General features: G+C 41.7%; 1 protein-coding gene across 1 annotated transcript in view; it reads right to left on the reverse strand.

The window, feature by feature from the left end:
* Positions 1-16,800, reverse strand: part of COL8A2 (collagen type VIII alpha 2 chain) — a 253,022-nt gene extending 236,222 nt beyond the window's left edge. The window contains exon 1 of the mRNA XM_073665931.1: positions 16,575-16,800. The gene's annotated coding sequence lies outside the window, so the exon portion shown is untranslated. The remainder of the gene's footprint in view (positions 1-16,574) is intronic.
* Positions 16,801-17,072: the final 272 nt, after the last annotated feature.

Raw genomic sequence — 17,072 nt, forward strand, 5'->3', positions numbered from 1 at the left:
AATATTATTATTACACCTACCACATATTGGGATAGGATCTTGGAGATGGGAATATCCCTTTAAGGAGAAACTGCTTGCTTTCTGTTATTTTTTTTAAGCAGATTGTTCACCAGATTTCACAAAACAAACTGCAGTCATTATTTAATAGATCTCTTAGACTTGATGGGGCTGGTGTACTTAGTATATATGCACATGTCTTTTGCTGTGTTTTCCCAGAAGCATCTTATTCAGCATAACTGTAGTAGTTTTTGCAGAAGTTTTGCAGACGACTTCTCTTTCTTTTTGACTGTACAGTATATGTAAACTTCCAAACGGAAGCCACTTGACATATGTGCCAGTCACTTGTTTTAGCCTTTCAAAGTCTAATAACTCAGAGCGATGGAACATATGCACAGCAAGTTGTCTTGACAATGCTATGCATTCTTTCTATTTGGTTTTGCATTTAGTGCTTTTAAGGTGGGCTCCAGGTAGTATCTACCTAAAAAAGACATTGTGTGCACATACCCTTACTTTAAGAATCCATATCAGAATGCCTGAATAAACATGCACCGGTAAATTGTTAAGTGATTTCTGTCCGCTACAGTATTGCCAGACTTGTAGACTCTAACTACAGGGTGGGCCATTTATATGGATACACCTAAATTAAATGGGAATGGTTGGTGATATCAACTTCCTGTTTGTGGCACATTAGTATATGGGAGGGGGAAAACTTTTCCAGATGGGTTGTGACCATGGTGGCCATTTTGAAGTCTGCCATTTTGGATCCAACTTTATTTTTTTCAATGGGAAGAGGGTCATGTGACACATCAAACTTATTGAGAATTTCATAAGAAAAACAATGGTGTGCTTAGTTTTAACGTAACTTTATTCTTTCATGAGTTTTTTACAAGTTTACAAGTGCTGCCCATTGTTTTGGATTGTCAATGCAACCCTCTTCTCCCACTCTTGCCACACTGTTAGCAACACCGCAGAAGAAATGCTAGCACAGGCTTCCAGTATCCGTTGTTTCAGGTGCTGCACATCTCGTATCTTGATGGTATGGTGTGGTATATGGGGTACAAAGATAGTGAGGCCATTCTTCAATCAATGGAAACCTCAATGCCACTGGATATCTGAAATTGCTACATGATGATGTGTTGCCCTTTTATGCACTGAAGATGGCACGTTCCCTGAGTTTTTCCAACAAGATGGTGCACCACCACATTATGGGTGTCAGGTCTGAGCATGCCTACATGAACAGTTTCCTGGAAAGTGGATTGGTCATCGTGGGCCAGTTGAATGGACACCAATGTCTCCCGATCTGACCCCCTTAGACTTTTATCTTTGGGGTCATCTGAAGGCAATTGGTTATGCTGTGAAGATACGCGATGTGCAGCATCTGAAACAATGGATACTGGAAGCCTGTGCTAGCATTTCTTCTGCGGTGTTGCTGTCAGTGTATCAAGAGTGGGAGAAGAGGGTTGCATTGACAATCCAAGACAATGGGCAGCACTTTAAACACATTTTATAAGTGGTCATAAACTTGTAAAAAACTCATGAAAGAATAAAGTTATGTTAAAACCAAACACACCATTGTTTTTCTTATGAAATTCTCATTAAGTTTGATGTGTCACATGACCCTCTTCCCATTAAAAAAATAAAGTTGGGTCCAAAATTGCTGACTTCAAAATGGCCGCCATGGTCACCACCCATCTGGAAAAGTTTTCCCCCTACCACATACTAAAGTGCCACAAACAGTAAGTTGATATCACCAACCATTCCCATTTAATTTAGGTGTATCCATATAAATGGCCCACCCTGTACATTTCAGACACACTGTGGAGCTCAGAAGGGAAGAGGGACATTTGGATTTGGGAGTACAGATTTCGCAGAATTTTTTGGGATGAGCGATGTTACTTTTCCAGAGCCTTTCTGCTACCAATAACATGAAAACCTCCTATATTTCCATTGACAGATGACAGATCTGAGTTGTGATTTTCTTTTTGTGGGTTGAGTTGAAGTATTTTTGGTACCATTTTGTGGTATATAACATTTTGGATCATTTTTAAGGGTAGGTTAACATTTATCCTGTGCTCTACACTGAGCAATTATTTTGAGGTTTCCATATAAATCTGCAAAATACGTGATTGCAACAGAACCGTTCTCTACAACGACTGGAGTCCGTCTGGCCTCTATTCAGTGGTGTCCATCTTTTTAGTGGTTCAAAAAACTATGTTCGAGTGTGCTTTTCTGTATGCCTAAAAAGATAGTTCACTGCCGGGAAAGAGGCCAGATGGAGTCTAAAGTGACTCTGTTTGCCACATTAAAGTGAATTCTGTCTGAATAAAGCTTTTCAGAGATTTAGTCAGAAAGCCCAACGTAAGTGTTCAGTGTAGATAGGCTTTTTAGGTTTTGCCACTTTTACACTCTAAAAAATACTATTTTGCAAAAGTTAATCTTTTTGCATCGCCATGTTTTGAGAACTATAACTTTTTAATTTTTACAACAATAGAGCTGCATGAAAGCTTGTTTTTGAGGGATAAATTTAACATTTCATTGATACCATTTTGAGATACGTAATTTTTTTTAATCTCTTTCAACCTGTTCCTATTCCGATTTTCGTGAGGCAGAATGAACAAAAACAGCAGTTCAAGAATTGTTTTTAGTTATTTTTCTACACTGTTCACTATGTAGTAAAACTGAAGTTTTATTCTTCGCATTAATACAATTAAAAGGAGACTACATTTATAGTTTTTTTATGTTTTGCTAAGTTTTGTCAGATCTTTTTTTTAAAAAAATCATCTGTTTTTGCATGACTATTTTCTCCAAATATTTTTTTGTTTATTTTTGTTTTAATATAAAAATGTGTTTTTCTTGGCAAAACATTGTTTCTGTGATTTTTCTGTTTTTTATTTTGTTATTTTTTTTTTCATATTTCTGATTTATTTATTTTTTTACGTAGTCCCACAATGGGAATTAAACTTTCACTTATTTGATCAGCGGTCTAATACTTGCCATTACTCATGTATTGAAGGGTATTAGACCTGTCAGTGTCACAGTGACAGAAGGCCTGTTAGACCCTATTAGTAGCAGGCCTACATACCTGCCAGACACGGAGGCCACTCTTTGACCTCTGGTTGCCATGACAACAACTGGTACCCCAAAAACAAAAAAGACTGCCTTTTTTTTGACTGTGCATGCCTCCCAACAGCCTAAAACTGTTTTTAATTAATGCTGGAACCGACCTGCCCTTTAAATTTGTAGTACACTCTATATAGCAGTAATACAGTCTGGGTTTCATATATTCAATGTTCACATACATCTTAGCGCTTACAAAGTGCTGCCTTATTCTCTTGTTTGCATATTATGCAGTCATTGCAGCGTGCAGCTGCTCACATTTGCTTTATTCTGTTCGGAGGTGCTGGTCAGTTTCTTGTAGTTTACTATTGGAGGTTGTGACTGCCTCCTTTTCAAACTGTGCACTCCTCCCATCAGCCTAAGTCTGTTTTAAGTTAATGCAGGATCCTCCTATCTGTCCGTTCAATTTGTAGGCTTATAGCCCTGGATAGGCACGTTTGATAAATATTAGGTTTAGGGTCCCATCAAAGAAAGATCACCTTGTGTTACACTCGCGCCCGGACTGACTGGCGTGAGTGTGATTAGTGATCCCACTGTACCATGAACCGAGGAGTGCCTGGAGGGGCGTAACTAAGTATCAACCCAATCCGACCAAGGTCGCACGGTGGCTCAGTCGACTCCGTGAACCAAGGAGGAACCGAGCAGAGGGACCAGGTGCTACTCCAGGTCAGACCCCAGTCACAGCTGTTGACCCACACTGGGGAATGCAGGAACAGGCAGGTTAGACTGGCATACAGGCAGGTGGGTATTGGCAGGCATGGCTAGTATGCAGACAGGTGGGTACTGGCAAGCACGGCTGGTATGCAGACAGGTGGGCACTGGCAAGCACGGCTGGTATGCAGACAGGTGGACACTGGCAAGCACGGCTGGTATGCAAACTGGTGGGTACTGGCAAGCATGGCTGGAGTGCAGACAGGGAGATACTGGCAAGCACGGCTGGAATGCAGACAGGGAGATACTGGCAAGCACGGCTGGAGTGCAGACAGGGAGGTACTAGCAGGTTGGAGCGCAGGCTGGATAGGGTCCAGTACAGACTGAGAGACAGGAACAGAGCCGCAGATGCGGTAAATAAGCAGAGTAAAGTGAAACCGCCGGAGCGGAGGACAAGGCAGAGCAGAGAGGAACTGCCGGTGTGGTGGGCAAGGAAGAGCAGAGCGGAACCGCCGGAGCGTTGGACAAGGCAGAGCAGAGAAGAACTGCCGGAGCGGTGGTCAAAGCAGAGCGGAACCGCCGGAGCGGTGGACAAGGCAGAGCAGAGCGAAACCACAGGTGCGGTGGACAAAGCAGAGCAGAGCGAAACCGCAGGTGCGGTGGACAAGGCAGAGCAGAGCGAAACCGCAGGTGCGGTGACCAAGGCAGAGCGGAGCAAAACCGCAGGTGCGGTGGACAAGGCAGAGCAGAGTGGAACCACCGGAGCTGTGGGCAAGGCAGAGCAGAGGGAAACCGCTGATGCAGTGAGCAAGCAGAGCGAAGCGAAACCGCAGGTGCGGTGGACAAGGCAGAGCAGAGAGGAACCGCCGGAGCGGTGGGTAAGACAGAGCAGAGGGAAACCGCTGACGCGGTGAGCAAGCAGAGCGGAGCGAAACCGCAGGTGCGGTGGACAAGGCAGAGCAGAACAGGGCTGAAGGTGCAGGCAGAGAGGACAGGGCTCTGTTCACATGGAACAGACTGGAAAATGCAGGAAGATGGCTAGAAGACAGGAAGTAGATACGGAGGAAGGGAAAAGGGACAAGCAGAACCAGATACACACAAGGTACTTACTATGAAGTAGCGAGTGGACACAAAACTCACAAACAGAAGTACAGAGACAACGAGTTGGAGTTAGGTGCAGGTTCAGACACTGCAAGAAAAGGGAAGGTCATAGAGACAAACAGGTAACAGGCTAGGAGACAGTTCAGACAGGAACTGATACTGCAACGAGATACAAGAACGAGCCTGGGTATACAGCCCCCAGGGTGGCAGAAACAGATTAGAATCAGCAATAACAGGCCTGGGTATGTAGCCCCCAGGGTGGCAGAAACAGACTAGAAGTCACAGGTAACAGGTCTGGGTATGCAGCCCTCAGAGTGGCGAAAACAGACTAGAAGTCAGAGATAACAGGTCTGGGTATGCAGCCCCCAGAGTGGCGGAAACAGACAAGATACAGGACAGGACCTGGCAATTCAGTTGCAAAGACAAACTGAGTGAAGGTGTTGCTCAGGCACCTCCTTCTGGGTGGAGGGGGTTTAAATATGCAGTGACTCACAGCAATAGGCTGGGGACGCATTAGGAGCGTGCCCACAGCAGCTATAAGAATCAAGAAGTAACCGGGCCGCCGCCCTAAGCAATCAGACAAGAGACATGTACACAGCATGAACTGGAGCAAGGTTTGTAGGCTGGACTGATGGGTAAGATTGTGGTCTTGCATAGTGGGAGGTGGTGCACTATGCAAGCACACCGCCAGGGATGTTACACCTTGCAATGGTTGATGGGCTCACATGCATTGACCAATTTATGTGCTAAGTACCTTTAATTTAAAAGCAGATTTTATATAGCAGTAATGCAGTTCAATAGGAGTGAGATAGGGAACTACCTTCCTCTCACAATCTTCTAAATGCCGTGATTGATATTGACCACAGCATCCAGAGATGGAGCTGCAGGATCTCAATTGTCAGTAAACTGGAGCTACCACGGTGTTCGCGACGGGCACAGCTCCGGTGCCATCATGAACATGATATACCAGTATGTCTATTTGCAAGAATTCCTTTCTGAATAAGATGTACTACTATGTCTTATGTCAGGAAGGGGTTAAAATGAGCTGGTAGGAAAACTTTCAAAAATAATTATATAGCCATCCTGACATGCACCAGTGTTGTCAGGTCTAAGAGATCTATTTAGTAATAATTGCAAATTGTATTGTGAAATCTGGTGACACATTCTATTTAACTGTTGTTTGTTAATGAATATAAGGCAAATGAACATTAAGCTCTGATATTTTGGGTAGCTGAATGCTTAACTTTATGCACTTGTTAAAGAGGACCTTTGCATGATGTTGACCAATCATAAGCGAGAGGAGTCATATAGGGGTTAAAAATGAACATGGGCACAGAAGGTCAGATCTCTGCAACTACTGTGTAGAGTATAGCAGAGATGATTGTGATTACAAATACTTTCAGCTTTTATCATTCTCCTGTCTGTGTAGGTGGAGAGGATAAAGCAGAGCTGGCTGCATTGTGAGAGGAGAGCTGCAGCTGCAGTGGTGTGTGTAATCACACTCAGCTCAGCTCTACTCTGCATCCCCCCACACTGACTGCTGTGAGATGAAAGCTGAAAGTGTTTGTAATCACATTCATCTCTGCTGTATCCCCTTCCTCCCACACTGTCCGCCATGAGATAAAAGCTGAGAGGAAGGCTGTCTATTATTAGATGTCTCATAGGAGAAGACATGTTCTTTTGACCTTCTGGACGCATGTTCATGACCCCAACTACTTATGATTGGATAACTTCATAAAGAGGAAAAAATACACGTCTACAGTCAAGAATACCTGGTAATGCCCCATTGGAATTAGAATCTAAACTTTAAAAGCTAATATCTCCGCAACGGAGATGAGAAATTAAAAGCTAAAAAGCTCTGTGGCCACTATTCCATTGCTAAAGCTGGTGAAATATCCTCTTTAACAGTGAGGTTTTTGTCCACAATCAGACATTTTTAAGTACTTAAAGTCATGTGTTTTTTGTTGTTGTTTTTTTCTTAACTTACTAGGGATTATCTGACACAGCACATTTTAGTTTTGTAATATGATTCTTTTAATCTTATTCTTTCTAGTTGTTTGTAAGTAAAGAGTTTAAGAATGTAATGGTCATTTGATCTTTAAACTTTTTCTTTAACATTAGTCTTCAGCACATATAGTTTGTATTTCAACTACATTTCATTATTGCCAGCTACCAAATGTTAATGAAGGAATTCCATCACTTTTGATGTATTGCAATAACAATCAACAGCAGTTATGCAACATTTATTCAAGCTGACCCAGTGTGTATTGTGTGTGTATGAGAAGTCTGTACTTCAGCAGACTCAATTACGAGAAGAATAGGAAGCTTGTGTGGGCATCAAATTAAACATGGGCCTCACTTAATTTCCTATATGCACTCAGATCGTTTTTAGGCCAGTTAAATGTCTTTTACAAGTACAATTTAAACATTTACTCAAACAGTACAGACTCCTATTAAAATATAAGTATGATTTGGTCTGTAGTTTGAATTTGTCATCAGATTATACTGTAGTATTTTCAGGTTTCTATACTTTTTACAAAAAGAAATGAACAATAGCATTCCAGTAACAAACACTTTAGAACTACTACAGTGGCTTGCAAAAGTATTTACCCCCTTGGCTTTTTACCTATTTTGTTACATTACAACCTGTGTTTAAATATTTTTGTAATCCGATTTGTGTGTGATGCATCAGCACTAAATAGACTAAGTTTGTGAAGTGAGAAAAAAATAGGCATAAATTAAATTTCTGGGATCAAATAACTAAAAATTGGTATTTGCATATGTATTCACCCCTATTGCGATGAAGCCCCTAAAAATTTCTGCTGCAAGCAATTATTTTCATAAGTCACATGCTTGGTGAAAGGAAGTCCATCTGTGTGCAATCTAAGTGTCCCATGGTCTGTCAGTATATACACACCTTTTCTGAAAGGTCACAGAGGCTGCAACACCATTAAGCAAGAGGCACCACAAACCAAACAACACCCTGATGACATAGGAGATCTTCAAACAAGTCAAGGACAAAGTTGTTGAGAAGTACAAGTCAGGGTTGGGTTATAAAAACATATCCCAATATCTGATGATCTCCTGAAGCACCATCAAATCCATTATCATCAAATGGAAAGAACATGGTACCACAACAAACCTGCCAAGAGAGGGCCACCCACCAAAACTCTCAGCCGGGGCAAGGAGGGCATTAATCAGAGATGCCGCACAGAGACCAAATGTAACCCTGAAGGAACTGCAGAGTCCACAAGCAGAGACTGGAGTGTCTCTCCATATGACCATAAGAAGCCCTATACTCCATAGAGGTGGCCTTTATGGAAGAGTGGGCAGAAAAAAACCTTTACTTACACACAAAAATTGTAAGGCTCATTTTGAGTTTGCAAAAAGAAATGTGGGAGACTCCCCAAATGTATGGAGGAAGGTGCTGTGGTCAGATAAGATCTAAATTTAACTTTTTGGCCACCAAGGTAAATGCTATGTCTGGTGTAAAACCAACACAGCTCATCACCCCAAGAACAACATCTCCGCAGTGAAACATTAGCAGTGGCAGCATCATGCTGTGGGAATGTTTTTCGGCAGCAGTGACAGGGAAAATGGTTCGAGTTGAGGGGAACATGGATGGTGCGAAATACAGGGATATTCTTGAGCAAAACTTGTATCAGCTTGTCAGTAATTTGAGACTGGGATGGAGGTTCACCTTCCAACAAGACAATGACCAAAAGCATATTGCTGAAAGCAACACTCGATTGGTTTAAGGGGAAACATGTAAATGTTTTGGAGTGGCCTAGTCAAAGCCCAGACCTTAATCCAATTAAGAATCTGTGGTCAGACTTGAAGATTGAGTTCACGAGAGGAAACCATCTAACTTGAAGGTGCTGGATCAGTCAGTTTTGCCTTGAAGAATGGGCAAAATACCAGTGGCAAGATGTGGAAAGCTCATGGAGACTTATCCAAAGTGACTTGCAGCTGTAATTGCAGCAAAAGGAGGTTCTACAAAGTACTGACTTTAGTTGGTGAATTGTTATGGACACTGAAGTTTTCAGGTATTTTGTCCTATTTGTTATTTGCATTACAATAAAAAGAAAACCAAATGTTTACAGTTGTAGGCATGTTATTTACATGAACTGATGCAAAGCCTAAAAAAACAGTGAAATTCCATGTTGTGAGGTAGCAAAACACGAAAAATGCCAAGGGTGTGAATACTTTCACAAGCCACTGCATGTCTTCAGTAGTCTTTTTATTGACAATTACAGGGGTTGTCTTAAGTATTTACAAAGGTAAAATTGCAAAGTAGTGTAAATACAAGCAATTTTGAAAATTACCTCCCATTAAAAATAATTTCCTGCTAAAGCCAGCTTGATAGCTGGATCTGACTAGCCTCAATTCTTCTGCGCTTCTCACATGCTGCAGAGCAAATATCAGCGAGACCATGCCAATGTTCAGGAGTGCACCACTCATGACAAAGCAGGAAGCTGAGGGCTATGAGTGGTATGTCCTGAAGATGGCACAGTAGAACAACCCTTTAAATGGGTTTTGTTGGACTGAAAAACAGGACAAAGGATCCATATAAATGGGAAACTTCTATCTCAATAAGCCACATGGCTGTTGATAAACGGGTCCATTTCAAAGACGATGACTCCATAGGCTCAGGGATGCAAAAATACAAACTGAGCTTTTACTCATACTCTGGGGGTCCACAGGCAGTAGGAGTTCTGCAGTTCACTGACATGGCCAATGACTAAGGCCCGGGAACATTATTTGCTCAACTCTAGAACCAATTTACTTTCACACTACTGTCATAGCTTATGTTGCAACCTCTACAACAGAGAATGAATATGTGGTATAAAAGAACTTTGTCCCTTGACCATATGACACAATAACTATTTGTCCCTTGACCATATGGCAAAGTAACTATTTCTTCTACATCACAAGTCGCACTAATATTTTGGATCTGGGTATAGTCAGGTTTGCAGGTAGGAAATTAGAGATACATTAAGGGGGTTTCCAGTATTAATAAGATATGGCTGCTTTCTTTCAAAAAAACAGTGCCACACCTTCACATAGGTTTTACATCGTATTGCAATACCAAACACAACCCATCGTCAGGGGTGGCACTGTTTTTGGAACAAAGCAGACATGTGTTTCTAATTCTGTACAACCCTTTTGTTTCAATTTGATGTTAAGCTGCTAAATAAATACATATAAATAAATATCACACTTAGCCAGCCTCATCTCATTCTGTTATGAATTGTACAATAAAGATCTCCAGGTATTTACTCTTAAACAAGTTGTGCATCAATATCAGATTGGTAGGGGTCCAACATCAGCACCTCCATCAATCTGCTACTATAAGCTCTGACAGCAGCCAGATGTAACACATTGAAAAGAGCTGTAATATGTAGCTCCATTCCATCTGTAGCAGCCACTGCTGGATACTGCAGAACAGATCCTTTTCAAGGGAATACCAGGCATCCCCACCGATCAGTTGTAATAAGCTCTGGTGGCCGTCAGCTGTTAACACATTTACAGAGCTATAATGTGCAGCTCCTTTCAATGTGCAGCTCCTTTCAATGTGCAGGGGTCATTGTCAAGTACTGCAGAACAGTTCCTATTCATTTGAAGCCCACAGACAATATGACTGACCCCCATGCCACACCTCAGAAAATTAGTGATGCATAATGAAAACTGTGGCAAACTTTTAAGTTCTGTCAGCTTTCTTGACATGTTTGTTAAAGATTATTCTAAGCTTAGACTAATCTTTCTAATAGAGATCATTTTAATATTAGACATTTATGGTAAATCCACAGAATATGGTATATATGTCTGATTGGTGGCAGTTCCAGAGGTGGGGACAACATGTATCTCAAAAAAGAGAATCTAACACACCACCCATCTCCTTACTCTCCCAGGTGCAGACCACAATGTCAGTGATGTGCCAGTGCTCTCTCCACTGAGTGTAAAAGTGACTTGGGAAATAGGCAAGAACAAAATATCTCCCTGGCAGTGCTGAATACACTGCAGCACACTATACCACTTCAGATACGCCAAATACCAGAGCACAGCGAAAAATGAAAAACACATATCATAATGCAGCACTGACTACCTTCTCAGCAGTGGCAAACATATATAACAGTGCAAAATTACCTACCTTCCTACCCCTTTTTCAATGGTGGCAGCATTCAATTCTATTCCACTCTTTTCTGCAGCACTGTGCCACGAATAAACCCCTACCCCACTGACAGCAGCACTGTGACCCCCTTACCACTCCTCCCCTTTCAGCAGCAGCATTATGCTACCCCTTCTCACCTCTCCGCCACTGGCAGCAGCACTGTGCCCCCAATCTGGCTCACTGGCAGCAGTATTATGCCCCCCCCCCCTTTACATTACACCCCAATGAAAGCAGCACTGTTACTACCATTTCCACCTCTCCACCACTGGCAGCTGCACTGTGCCCCCCATCCCACCCCTACCTCCTGGCAGCTGCACTGTTCATGCAGTTCTATCCCTCCTCCAGTGCCAGCAACACTATGCCCCCTCACTTCCTAACCTTCTCCCACTTTCATCAACACTGTGCTTCCCAACCTTCCTGCACTGGCAGCAGCACTGTGCCTCCCCATTTCTACCTCTTTCCCACTGGCACCAACATTATACCCAACTCTCCTGACATCAGCTTCGTACCCCTACAATCATAATAAGATTCTGTCCCAAACCACACTAAACACTAAAACTTTGACAATTCTCACCTCTCCTGGAGCTTGTGTTAATGGTGGAGGAAGAGTGTAGTGACAGCTTTCCAGTCTCTCTCCTCCTCTGCAGCTACTTTTGGTTCCCGCAGGCCGGGTGAACTACCTTTGGTCATGTAACTTTTATGTCACATAGGTCCTTTTCCTTTCTTTATATTGGAACCTTCATTGATAATTGAGGAATTGCATTGTCACTGCAGTTCCTGCTTTGTTAAGACAGGCAGCCCCCTCACTGATGGGCCCACCGAGAATCTGCACAGGCTTGTTGATGACCTATGCTAAGGATAGGTTATCAAAATATGGTGACCGGATAACCCCAAGTGTGCTGAATCACCAAAAATGTTAATTATGATATTTAATCACATTCAAATGTAGTATGTGGTGCAGCTAAAAGCTCCAAAATGCCATTCTTTCTCAGAAGACCCCTTTGAAACTTGCAGATGACTATATGTTGATGACATGCGCCATGTTGCATGTGATTTTTTTTTTTATATTATATGCAGTAGTTTCATTAGTGGACACAGACAGAATGGGGCCCCTGTGCAAGAACAGGACATGGGCCATTTGCAGTCCACTAGCTCATCGCAATGCACAATTCCACCTGCTTTGGGGGTAGAAGTGGCCTCTTAGCCGTTGGGTTTATGTCCAGCTGCACAGGTTGCACCAATGATATGTACTTTTGCTGAACTGACAGTAGTGTGACTTAGGGCTTAGGGCTCCAATGTATTCATGATCTGTGACTTTAACAAAAGTGCAGCATATTCACAAGTAAAAGACAAACTTCTGAAATCAGGGTGTCTGTCACTACTTCATCCTGCCTTCAGCTGGAACAGCATTAACCTGATAATTAACCTTCTTTAAGGAATTACTGACAAGCAATTTCCTAGCATTATATTTGCTGGTGGCACCACTCCGGAGCTTCGCTTTAAATATCTGTGTTAACAGGAAAAAAAAATACTTGGATGCTCTTAACTTCAGGCACATGTTTCAAAATCCTAACTTTGTTCAGAAAGAACATTGCATAGGAAAGAATGTATTCACTTTTTTTTTCCATCCAACTTTTGGTGCGTATTTCCTACAGTTCTGACACCCCACAAAGGAAAACTTGTAATATCCATCTACATATACAGTATATGACTTTACAGAGGGAAACCTATGGAGTGTAAAACGCCATGACATAAAATACAAAAAGCATCATAAAACACTGGAAAGAATACTGTGAAAGAAACAAAGGCAGCATTTACAAAGGCACAGATTATATTGCAGTATCTCGGAGAGAAAATACACAAAGTGTACATGCTGGGTAGGGATGTTTCTCTAGTCTTAATCCACAGCACCAGCCATATAACTTCAGTGCGTCCCTGCCACTGGCAGACTACTTGTGAACACCTCTCCTACTGTTGCCAGAGCACGTGGCAACTAGAATAGCAGCAGGACACTGAGGCAAATATCATCACATTTCCACTCCGTCCATCCAAACATATTTCTTAAGCTTTCTTTTCTTTCTTTCAGAGCAGAGAATACAGAATACTGACTGTACTCAGATTAGGGTAAAAGGTGGCATAAGCTGCTTTCTTAGGATCAGCGTGGCTCATTGTTGCTGTATTTCCCCCTTTCTCTGTGTAGGGAGATGGCACACGTATATACGGTACCGTGTTAACATTTCACATGGATTTGAAGTATAAATGATAGCAACCAAGGCAACTGACACAAAACTATTTTTTTCACTAATCCCAACATAGTTTATGAGCCCAGATCTTTCTGATCTAGTAGTGAAATCATCTTTGTTGCAATGGTTCCTCAGGCATATTACATTATTTGCGCTGATTCTGAAAAACCACTACCTCCACAGCAGAGAAGAATCCATATGTGATTGGACTCCACTGTCATGATGACTTGTTATCATATATGTCCGGTAACTACTAATATTTCTATAATATATTACATGAGTTCTGATTGGGGAGATTACAAGATATGCCATGCAGGTTTAATTGGGTGCCCCAGCGCTGGAACCCCTACTGATCACTAGGACAAGGTTCCAAGCCGCTAGTCCTCAATCCATGACTGCAGTCAGAAGAATATTGAATGGATTGATGGTGGAGCATGTGCGATATCACATTTAATGTAAGACTGACATGGAGCTGAATACAGAGCCTGGTTGTTTCTGAGAGCCCCATAGACACGTAATAAAAAATGGCTGAAAGCATTCTGCAGATGTGCAGTCCCATCCTAGTGATAAATAATACCTATGCAAGAAGTAAACCCTGACAAGGATGACAACTAAAGCAACTATTATCTCCTCAAATTTTTGTGTACATTTTAAAGGGTTTGTTCTGTTAAAGCAAAAAATCACCGATCCATAGGATAGATGATACCTTGCTGATCATTGAGAGTCCCACTGCTGAGATCGCCCACAGATTGGCATTCTCTATGGTGCTGCAGGAAAAGTTGAGTGTATGGAATTAAGGAGTGGAGGTCAAGCATGCGCACTGCCGCTCCATTCTAAAGGAGATAAAAGCTTTCCTCTCTGCTGATGGGTGCGGGTCCCAGCAGTCAGACATCAAACAATCAACACGTCCTGTGAGTAGTTAAAAGCTTGTTTTAACTGGACAACCACTTTAGGTAGTACAAAACACAAAAGAACCCGAACATTTTTTTGCCAAACACTTACATAGATTCATGAGTAAATATGAATATGATTTTGGTTGCTTCAAATTCTAAGTTCTAAAGAGTAGGCTACAACCTAATCTAAAGTAAAACCTAGATGAAGCATTAATATTGATGGTAATATGACATCTTACTGGATCGGTATCATAGTGGATTGGAAAATAATTTTGAAATATAACTAACCACCAAGGTAGAATTTTCTGCAATACAATTATATATTTCTGCTTTCAAACTGTGTACAGTATACAGATGTATGGCATCGCCAAATTCTTGAAGGATGCCTCACAGTCTAGTTGAAAACCATTGAGAATGCTTTTTCCTAAAGTGGTACATTTCTCAAGATGTCCCACCTACTTATCAAACTCCAAATCCAATGAAAAGACAAGTATTGGTATGAAAAAGTTGATATACTGTACAGCTATATTGGATGGGCATCACGGTGGCTCAGTGGTTAGCACTGCAGCCTTGCAGCACTGGGTCCTGGGTTCAAATCCCACCAAGGACAGCATCTGCAAGGAGTTTGTATGTTCTCCCCGTGTTTGCGTGGGTTTCCTCCTGGTACTCCATTTCCTCTCACACTCCAAAGACATACTGATAGGGATTGTAGATTGTGAGCCCCAATGGGGACAGTGCCGATAATGTCTGTAAAGCGTTGTGGAATATGATGCTGTATAAGCAATGCATAATAACTATGTAACTAGTATTCTACTGGTGCACATCATTTCTATATGCAACAAATGGGCCAATGATCTAAATAGATAAAATTCAGGATTGAAAAGAGAAGGTCTCTCTTCAAAGTTAAGAATAGCCAGATGTAAGAGCTAGCAGAGTAAAATTCTTCTAGTACATAATGTGCATAATATTTCTCTTAGGTCTCAAGTCCTTTTAGACCCAACAGAACAAGTACAGTATCAGTGAAATTGTTCTAACTTTTTAATATGCTTACCAAACAGTGCCCTTAGGCGTACAAGTACTACCTAAAATATCCCAACTGATCAGTAGTAGAAGAGCTACATTGTAGCCATGCTCCTAACCTACAAAAGTAGGATACATACACATATGTTTCTATCACAGGCACTATGCTATACTCAATTTAATTGAAGATACATTCTGTAAGACAGCTACCTTTTAGGTCTCTTAATTTATTATGCATCACTTATATAGCATCATCACATTCCACAGCCCATTACAGACATTGTCATCACTGTCCCCATTGGGGCTCACAATTGATTTTCCATATTACTATGTCTTTGGAGTGTGGGAGGAAACCAGGGAACATATAAACTCTTTGCCGATGCTGTCCTTGGTGGGATTTGAACCCAGGACCCCGCTGAGCCACTGGGCTGCTAGCTCTGTATGCACATCCTGTAAAACCTATTGTTCATCTTCCCAATACCTGTTCAGTAGATTGTCCCTCATCAGAACACACGCTTCATATTCTTTTTTGATACATTGTGCAGGTCACATAACTCTCATATCACTGTAATGCACATTCAGCAGATCACCCTCTGCCATCCTTCTATCAGGCATTCTATAAATTACTTACTCCTCCCTACAAGTATACTTACATCTTACATTCATGAGAGTAACACACATTTAGTAGGTACCTAGGCTACCTTATTAATGCACATTCTGGAGATCACTTACCTCTAGTCAGATATATACAGAGACCTAGTAGTGGTGCTGATTAAAGGGGTTTCTGGGACTTAAAAGTCATTGATCAGTGGGGTGTGACACAGGCACCCCCACCCATCATCTGAAATCTGCTCTATAGATCTGTAGGATGTAATACAGCATCCTCATACATTGCTAAGTGCCTGCTGCCTAGTACTGCGCTTTTTTGCCCATTTGACAGAATGGGAGATAAACAGGTCATCAGTTGTTTAGTCCTGGACAACCCCTTTAATTTCTGCAGTCATGTGAGTACATTATACCTGCAGCCTGGTGAAATGCAGCTGTCACTTGATAAAATCAATCAGTAGTCCTACAAAAAGTCCTTATGCACCTGTTGCTCTACATTTACTAGATGGTTCATGCCAGAGGAATTCAATCCCAAGATGGCATTTTCCAAGTAAAACTTTCACCTTGATTACAATTACTTGAAGAATGAAACCCCCAGTTGTCTACACACAAAGAAATGCATGAAAACTTTCTTTCTGTAAATATTAGACTTTGTAGACAAGTGTATTTTCTGAGAAAACCTTGTTTTAAAGTTAGGTAAAGCAGATCAAAATAACTGAGTACCATCTAGTTAACTACTTGGAACAAGTGCCTGCAGAGTCTGCTGCTTACCTTTGTGGTCCCAGCTGTCTGCTTGGCATCAGGTTGCTCCTGTTTCTGGCTCCTGAAGAAGACAGCTATGATTGTTTGCAGCAAGAACAGATGGATGAGTAGTGCAGTCTTCTACTACTAGCACCTTGCAGCCTGAGAGCAGCCAGTTGTGCACAGCTCAGCAAAGGAGGTTTCACATGTGAGTAGTCAGGATGGGTAAACTCTCTTTAAGAAAGAGGGGTGGGAGTATGTAAGAAGAGAGAAGGGGCAGAGACCAAGAGGTTCTGAGTGGATTCCAGCCCCCAGATTACTTTTCAATTTCACAGAAAACCAAAGGTCTATTTATTCTCTTTTCTTATAATTTTTTCCTGAAGGAAAACAAAATCTTGAAAGAGATGTATGACCATAATAAGAGTGTCTTGGGAGGAGGTGAAAGGAATGGCTTCACCTACCATGCTGTAATATTAGAAAGTTGTCTTAGTTTAACTCTGATGTAACCAGAGAATTAAAGCAATATGA

Source organism: Phyllobates terribilis, unplaced genomic scaffold (assembly GCF_046119375.1).
Source record: "Phyllobates terribilis strain yellow unplaced genomic scaffold, ASM4611937v1 Scaffold_2__4_contigs__length_985480577, whole genome shotgun sequence".
Classification (NCBI taxonomy): Eukaryota; Metazoa; Chordata; class Amphibia; order Anura; family Dendrobatidae; genus Phyllobates; species Phyllobates terribilis.